Here is a 7,871-nt window from a genome sequence, read left to right on the forward strand (position 1 = left end):
ATGCCATCTTAGTGTGGGCGTATAAAATGTGTTGTTATTGTGATCTTATTGTTTTTTCTAAATTCAAAACATATTTCAGGTTCAAATTGACCTCACAATGTAAAACTCACAAAAAGTGTTTTTTTTTTGCAACCAAACATTCAAATATGACATTAAACACATCCAAAAATATCTCTAAAAAATAAATTCAATCAGAATGGTAAATTTAACTAGAGTAGATTTGATTGAAAGTGGAATTTCTTTTTAAATTGATTTTCTAATCCCCACTTTAAATTCAAATCTCATTTAATTACGGTAGATACAAAAAAGAAGAATGACAGTTGGAGCCATATATCTAATATTTAATTAAACATAGTTTTATTTTTTACTAAAACATGTATCTGATTTGTTTATTTCAAAAAAGTGTATTGATATGATATTAAATGTAGATTCATTTCTTGATGTATCTTATATCTTATCAAACAAATGTTTATTTCAGAACGTGTACATCTTATATGATATTTAATCTAGATTCATTTCTAAAGCATGTATCTAATATGATATTAAACCTAGGTTAATTTCTACAACATGTATCTAATATGATATTTAATCTAGATTTATTTCTACGACATGTATCTTATCAAACAAATGTTTATTTCAGAACGTGTACATCTTATATGATATTTAATCTAGATTCATTTCCAAAGCATGTATCTAATATGATATTAAACCTAGGTTAATTTCTACAACATGTATCTAATATGATATTTAATCTAGATTTATTTCTACGACATGTATCTTATCAAACAAATGTTTATTTCAGAACGTGTACATCTTATATGATATTTAATCTAGTTTCATTTCTAAAGCATGTATCTAATATGATATTAAACCTAGGTTAATTTCTACATCATGTATCTAATATGATATTTAATCTAGATCTATTTCTAGAGTATGTATCTAATATGATATTAAACCTAAGTTAATTTCTACAACATGTATCTAATATGATATTTAATCTACATTTATTTCTACGACATGTATCTTATCAAGCATATGTTTATTTCAGAACGTTTACATCTAATATGATATTAAATCTAGATGTTTTTCTACAACATGTATCTAATATGATATTTAATCTAGATTTATTTCTACAACATGTATCTTATCAAGCATATGTTTATTTCAGAACGTTTACATCTAATATGATATTAAATCTAGATTTATTTCTAGAACATGTATCTAATATGATATTTAATCTAGATTTATTTCTAATATGATATTTAATCTAGATTTATTTCTAGAGAATGTATCTAATATGATATTTAATCTAGATTTATTTCTAATATGATATTTAATCTAGATTTATTTCTAATATGATATTTAATCTAGATTTATTTCTAGAGAATGTATCTAATATGATATTTAATCTAGATTTATTTCTACAACATGTAACTAATATGATATTTAATCTAGATTTAGTTCAAGAGCATGTATCTAATATGATATTAAACCTAGGTTAATTTCTACAACATGTATCTAATATAATATTTAATCTAGATTTATTTCTAGAACATTTGAAACAAGGAAAGCCACTACATCTACATTGCATATACAGTCCTAACTTTTACTACCACTTGGCGGCCATTACAGCCAAAACTGGAATGTGATGGTTCATTACTCTTTGACAGATATGATACAAATTTATATTGCACCTTGTCACCAATTGATAATACCTCACTAAGAAGGTACAATAACTTGACCTGTTCTTGGCACCCTGGTATTAGGTTTCATGTTTCATGTCTAGAGCCCTTCTTCACTAGATTAAATTTGAAATTTTGGTTCTCTTAAGCAAAACTCTGTTCTTTGAAAAGAAGATAGTCGTGAAAATTTCAGAAATCAGAATCCAATCAATCAGGAATATCAACAAACAAATCTGATCACTATAGAAACACACTTTTATATGTGATCAAGTTTTGCAATTTTTAAAAAGCTGCAAAGTATTAGCATTTCAAAACCATATAAAAAGTTTGGAGGCCAACGTATTTATTCAGATAAACAGATAAATAGATTGTTACTCATAATTTGACAGTACCAAGTAATATTTTTATGAATAAGTTCTTGTAGGAAATGCATCCAAATCTTCAAATCTGTGCTCTTAACGATAAACACCCTCATCCCCTCTCAACTATTTTCATTTGTCATTATCAATAACATTTTATTCACCAATGAATTTGTTCGGCCCTATTCCCTTTCCTTTTGTAAATATGTTTGTCACTTCCTGTTTTGTTTCCAATGTACATTTCGCTGCTGTCAACTCCTATATTATGTAAATTATACTTTTATCATCTGTAAATATTCGTATTGGTAACAGATTTATATAAGCTTCGGCTTGTTTCTGAAACCAACATTAATCTATAGCATATGTATGATTTTGTAAATTATCAATAAATATTGTTTAAACAAAAAAAAATCTGTGCTCATAAAATTATCAGTGTAAAATAGGGTAAGTAAGTAAATGAACTAAATTGCTGCTTTTCATGACTGAAATTGCTGAAGCGCCATAGATGGTCGATGGGTCCCCGAGGTTTAAAAGTGTTTTACATTACAGTAAAATACATTTAGACAGAAACAGCAACTCATTATGGACATACATTCATACCGAGTGAAGCGACAGTCGCAGCGTGGGGTCTGTGGCCCACTTAGGTGGAGGGGTGGGGGTGGGTCCTCAGTGGGGTCCATAGGCGAAGTCTATTCATGCGCCAATTTACATTGAATAATTTCAAAACAAGATACAAAAGAAACCAAGGAGTTTATAGAATGGTTCTAAGAAAATTGAATGAAGAAAGTTGTTATAAGAGAGGTCATAAAGATGTGTATGTATGTAATATGATACTGGTCAAACATTAGGGCAGAACTTTATTTTGAAACTTTAATTGGGCAGATTTATTGCACTGTAAAGACCTGATGACATATTGTTTACAGTAGATATACCAACTAATTATAGTCACTGAATCATGGGCAGTACAGAATACTCTTTTTTTGGTAGTAAAAGTTAGGACTGTATACCGTGTATGATCATGTATTGTAGATTTATAAATGTCCTTCCGGTTTGGGAGATTTCTTACAAAATTTTAGATTCTAAACCAGTAGTTATTATGATGGTTTCTGTAACTGTTTATGAAATAGAACCCCATGTAGCTGTAAGTTTGACCTGTATTATGGAGAAACTTGCCACCACTGACACAAGACTTATGACTGTATCCATTGGCTGAACTTCCTCAATTAATTGAATTAAATTAACATAAATTTGACATAAAAAGGCAATATTCTTTGTTCAGAAGTAAATGTTAGTTTATAAATTACTATGTATCAAAATTTGTCTGTAGAAGTAGCCAGAATATATCAACATAATAGTTTTAATAAATCTGAATATAAAGTCCTGCCAAAATAAGCTAGACCATTATATTGGTACTGAAGGCTGAAAATAAAATTCCAGGAATATTTCTCCCAGTAGACAGTGGATTAAAAAATACTGGTTTAGAATGAAATAGAACATGGTAATTTCAGACATACATTCCATTTATCATTCCTTTACCATGAGTACACAATATTTTCTTAAACATTTCTAAAGAAATTACTGTCTTAGACTTTGACATGTGGTGGTTTCCTATTTTGTCATGACAAACATACATTGGTTTAAATTTCCCATTAAAGAAGAGACTAATGCAGTTTAAATACCACAGAATTTAATATCATTAATTACTCCAATTCTTCATTCTAATGATAAATTGAACTGGGACTATATCAAGTTACAATATTTATGAATGGGCAAAAAATAAAAATAAAAATAGGTACTCACCTCTCCAAGATATTGTTTAAATTCTCCACCCTCTCCTAATTGATTGATAATATCACTATAATGGCTACCCCCACTACTAGCCCCTGATGAGCCAGGTCTATGTTCATTATTTGTATCCACACCTGTCAAATACAAAAACAGAAGTCACGTACAGTTAGAAAAACAGACTATAGAGAAAATCTAAACCTCATTTCACATTGCCAAAATAAATATAACACTCATTGTCCAGTTTAAAACCAGTAGTGGACAAACAATGACCATTAATAAAGGGATAAAACTATGAAGGTAGAAGAAAAGTAAACAAATTATATAGTTTACAGATTATTGTTTGTCTTATTATTGTTCTGTTATTTATTTCTTCTAAACATACCACATAAACTTAAAGGAAATATAAGTGTCAGTGTTCATATTACAAATTTCTACCATAAACAAATTTCAATTAGATCTCCAAATACCAAACAAGACAATTTTCCTGTTATTATGTTACAAATTACCCAATTAAAAAAACTTGTTTCTTCATCATATTTGGTAAAAATTAAATAACAAAAAAAAAGTCAAAGCCAAATATTAACACTTCTTCAGTAAGCGGTACTCATGATAAGTCATGTTATCAAAATTGCTTAGCACAAATTTCAGATTAGAAGCAGGGGATAATCTAGAAAATGTATGAGAGGGGGGAAATATGATAGGTATCTCTTCGATGCGAGGACTGAAGGACAGAATTCCCTTCAAACCACAAGCTCCCAGAAGCCAACAGATTTCAGATTTATTTTGAAAATTGCCAAATGGCCCACCCTTTAAATACTCTACTGATTAGGAGTACATTTTCACAGGGCCAAAGATTTTAACTCATTTAAACATACAATTAATGTTGAAATAAATTATTCAAAGTTATGAATAGAAATATGCAATGGGAATCAACATTGTAAAAAGTAAAACCTCAAATTACTGACAGAGTTACATTATCAAAACAAATTCATTGGAATTGGCACATCTTATCAATCTTACAAATCCTTAGAGAGAATAAATAGTAATTAATTACTTTGGCTTTTAGTAAGAAATCAATCAGAATAATTCCAAAAGAGAGATATCAAGAGAGTCAGAGAATGGCATGATGTTTGATTTGCTGAAAGAATATTAATAGTGGAATCTAATATTAGTCAACTAGTAGATTAATATGTTATTTTACTATTATAGAATAATGACTTACACTGTTGACTAGTACTACTTATACAGTTCAGTTATTACTTAACAGTATTTACTATTGTAATTAGTACTGTACATAAAGTATGTAGAGCAGAATGATTGGTTTCATTTTATGATTACAGGACTGAAACAATAAAAACTACAGTTTGTTTTAAATAGTACTCTAGCATTGTAATAGTACTGGGTGATAAAACAAGTCTAAAATAGCCATTCACCGGTGATTCTAAACCTTAATCGCATGATACATCACTTATTCAAACTATAGACTCTTTCTATGTATTCTTTCCATCAATGATTTGGATGACAAAACTACCATAGTCCAGATCAGATGCTGCAGACTCACCAAAATAGTGGTCGATATGTAGCCTAAAATGAAGGGTCAGGAACAAAGCAAAGTTAATGCTTCATCCTAAGCAATGAGGAGACTAAGCCATCTTTCCCCAAGGCTCCCCTGACTCTGATCCACCTATGTTATTGTATTGCTTTTAAATAACATTGGCATCGGGACATTCAAATCCAGATTTTAGAAAATGTTGAATCTGACCACATTTCAAGGATTAGAAGTAATCAAGTCTTCTAACATTACATAGATCTGTTTTACAAGGGAAACACAAGAAAATAAAGTTTTTAACAAGGATTGGTGATGCATTATCTTGGTGATAGATTTGCATAAGCTTTTGTATCTTGTATGTAATGAGTAGGCCTATGTTCTACTGAGTATGAAATATAAACTAAGTTTTACATCTTTCTTGTACCTGTTTAGTTTAATAGAACATTAAAACACAAAGATATATCTATATACTACTTTGTGTTTCCAAACACATTTACTTGATAACATTACCAGTATGTGTTTCGAAACCAGTGGCAGAGGCAGGTTTACGTCCGAGAGGGTTAAGATATCTCAGATTGCCCAAATTTCTAACCCAGTTATGAGATTTTTGCCCGAAAAACTTGCTTTCAGGGCTCTCCCTTTGGCTCCACCACTGTTCGAAACGTGGTATCTAATAAAGTCAGAATTAGTATATCCATGTTGTCGTGATTAAAAATCACTGATTTTTAACAAAAATTTTCTACGAAACACATGAATGTTCCTAGGAAAATGCAGGAAATAAACGATGAACCGCTACTGTTGAGAGTGGGCGATGTTTACATTTGTCTATAATGGCGGGTAATTTTCCATGCACAGTAGGCCTGCACACTACTCCAAAACACTTGAATGTTAGAGTTCAATTCCACGCAATATTCGAAATATTCCGGTATTACAATGTCAGTATATCAGTTGAATAATACACAGTTGAAAAATAAACGGCTGTCCTCATTCACATAACGATAAATGAAAAAAGTTGCTGTCGGGGATTTCCCTAAAGAAAAAACATGGTCTATTTATTTCCGTTTTCCAACTTCTGCCAAGAAAAATTTATAAAACGTCACAAAAGTCACAACTAACACATCTCCAAAGAAGTTAACATCTCCACAGTTATCGGCGACGCCAAATTGTCGTGACCATAGGTTCAATAAATCAAAGTAGAGATGATAAACTTCGTTTATTCCAAATCCAAACAGATCGTCCATGTTCAAATTCACACTCCCAACTCCCAAACTCTCTCTCAATCAAATGCTCTTACATGATCATCATGAAACAATCTGAACTGACTGATAATATTGTATGCATATACAATGACTCTTTTATGGATGATATTTGGTTATGACACATGTAACCTTCCTATGTCTTATATCTTAGTGTTTTTAATGACAAAGATTCTACAATAGTGTATCGGTATGCATAGAAAAATTCTGCATGAATCTGCACTAGCAAGGTCAAATTATATCTTTTCTTCTCATTGTTCACTAATCCTTATTAGTTCTATATTGAAAACAGAAAACCCCAGTTCGTTTCTTGATGGTGTTCAGTCAATCTTGACAACAAGTTCAAGGGGAAAGTAACTAAGCCATAAAGGCTCTTTCAGGAAATCAACAAAATCTACTCATACCTTTAGGAGGGTGTAGGCACTTGTAATTAAGTAAAGAAGCCTTTATCTAATTATCTTAATCATTTATTTACAGCATTATCTATCAGATAATCAATATAAAATCTTACTGATCACTAAATTTACTATCTGTAACAACTGATATCATAAACAGAATGAGACTTGCCAGGAAATTTCTACGACTTTCAACACAATGTCTGACATGTATTATAGAATAGATGTAATGTAAAAACGAGACATATTTCAATTTGTGGAAGTAGTAAAGATGAAGGAGAGAGTAAAAATAAAATGAAAGTAGTTTAATCAATAGAATATAAATAGTGTGACTGAAGAGTCCTTGAAACTTATTCAATACTCAGGCACACAGAAAAATCAATCTTTTAACTTTATTCTTAATACTAAATTCTACATTAATATAACTAGACCAATAATATTGAGTAATTCATCACACCAGAATTCTCAATCCTACATTATTAGCTACTCCTTCTGCTCCAAAATTTTAATTTGTTTGGTTTTTCAGGTTGAAACTATTTACATCAAAAAAGCCACAAAAAACAACCTAACCTGACAGCTTCTGATATTTTGTTCATTGCTCTAAGTTAGATCCAACTGAATTGTGGCAACAAGTGTAACTATAGGCCTTGCTGTCCTAGTAAAATTATAATAGTTCTTGATGCAATTCTACATTTTATAGACTTACTTCTCTGCATTACTGCAATAAGGTACAGTTTTAAAACCCATATTTAATGATCTTACAACTGGCTGAACTACTGTTTCATTGATTCATGTTTTATTACCTCATGCAATATTTCTCAGCAAAAAAACGTGCTAAATAT

This window comes from Lottia gigantea (assembly GCF_000327385.1).
Source record: "Lottia gigantea unplaced genomic scaffold LOTGIsca_31, whole genome shotgun sequence".
Taxonomy (NCBI): domain Eukaryota; kingdom Metazoa; phylum Mollusca; class Gastropoda; family Lottiidae; genus Lottia; species Lottia gigantea.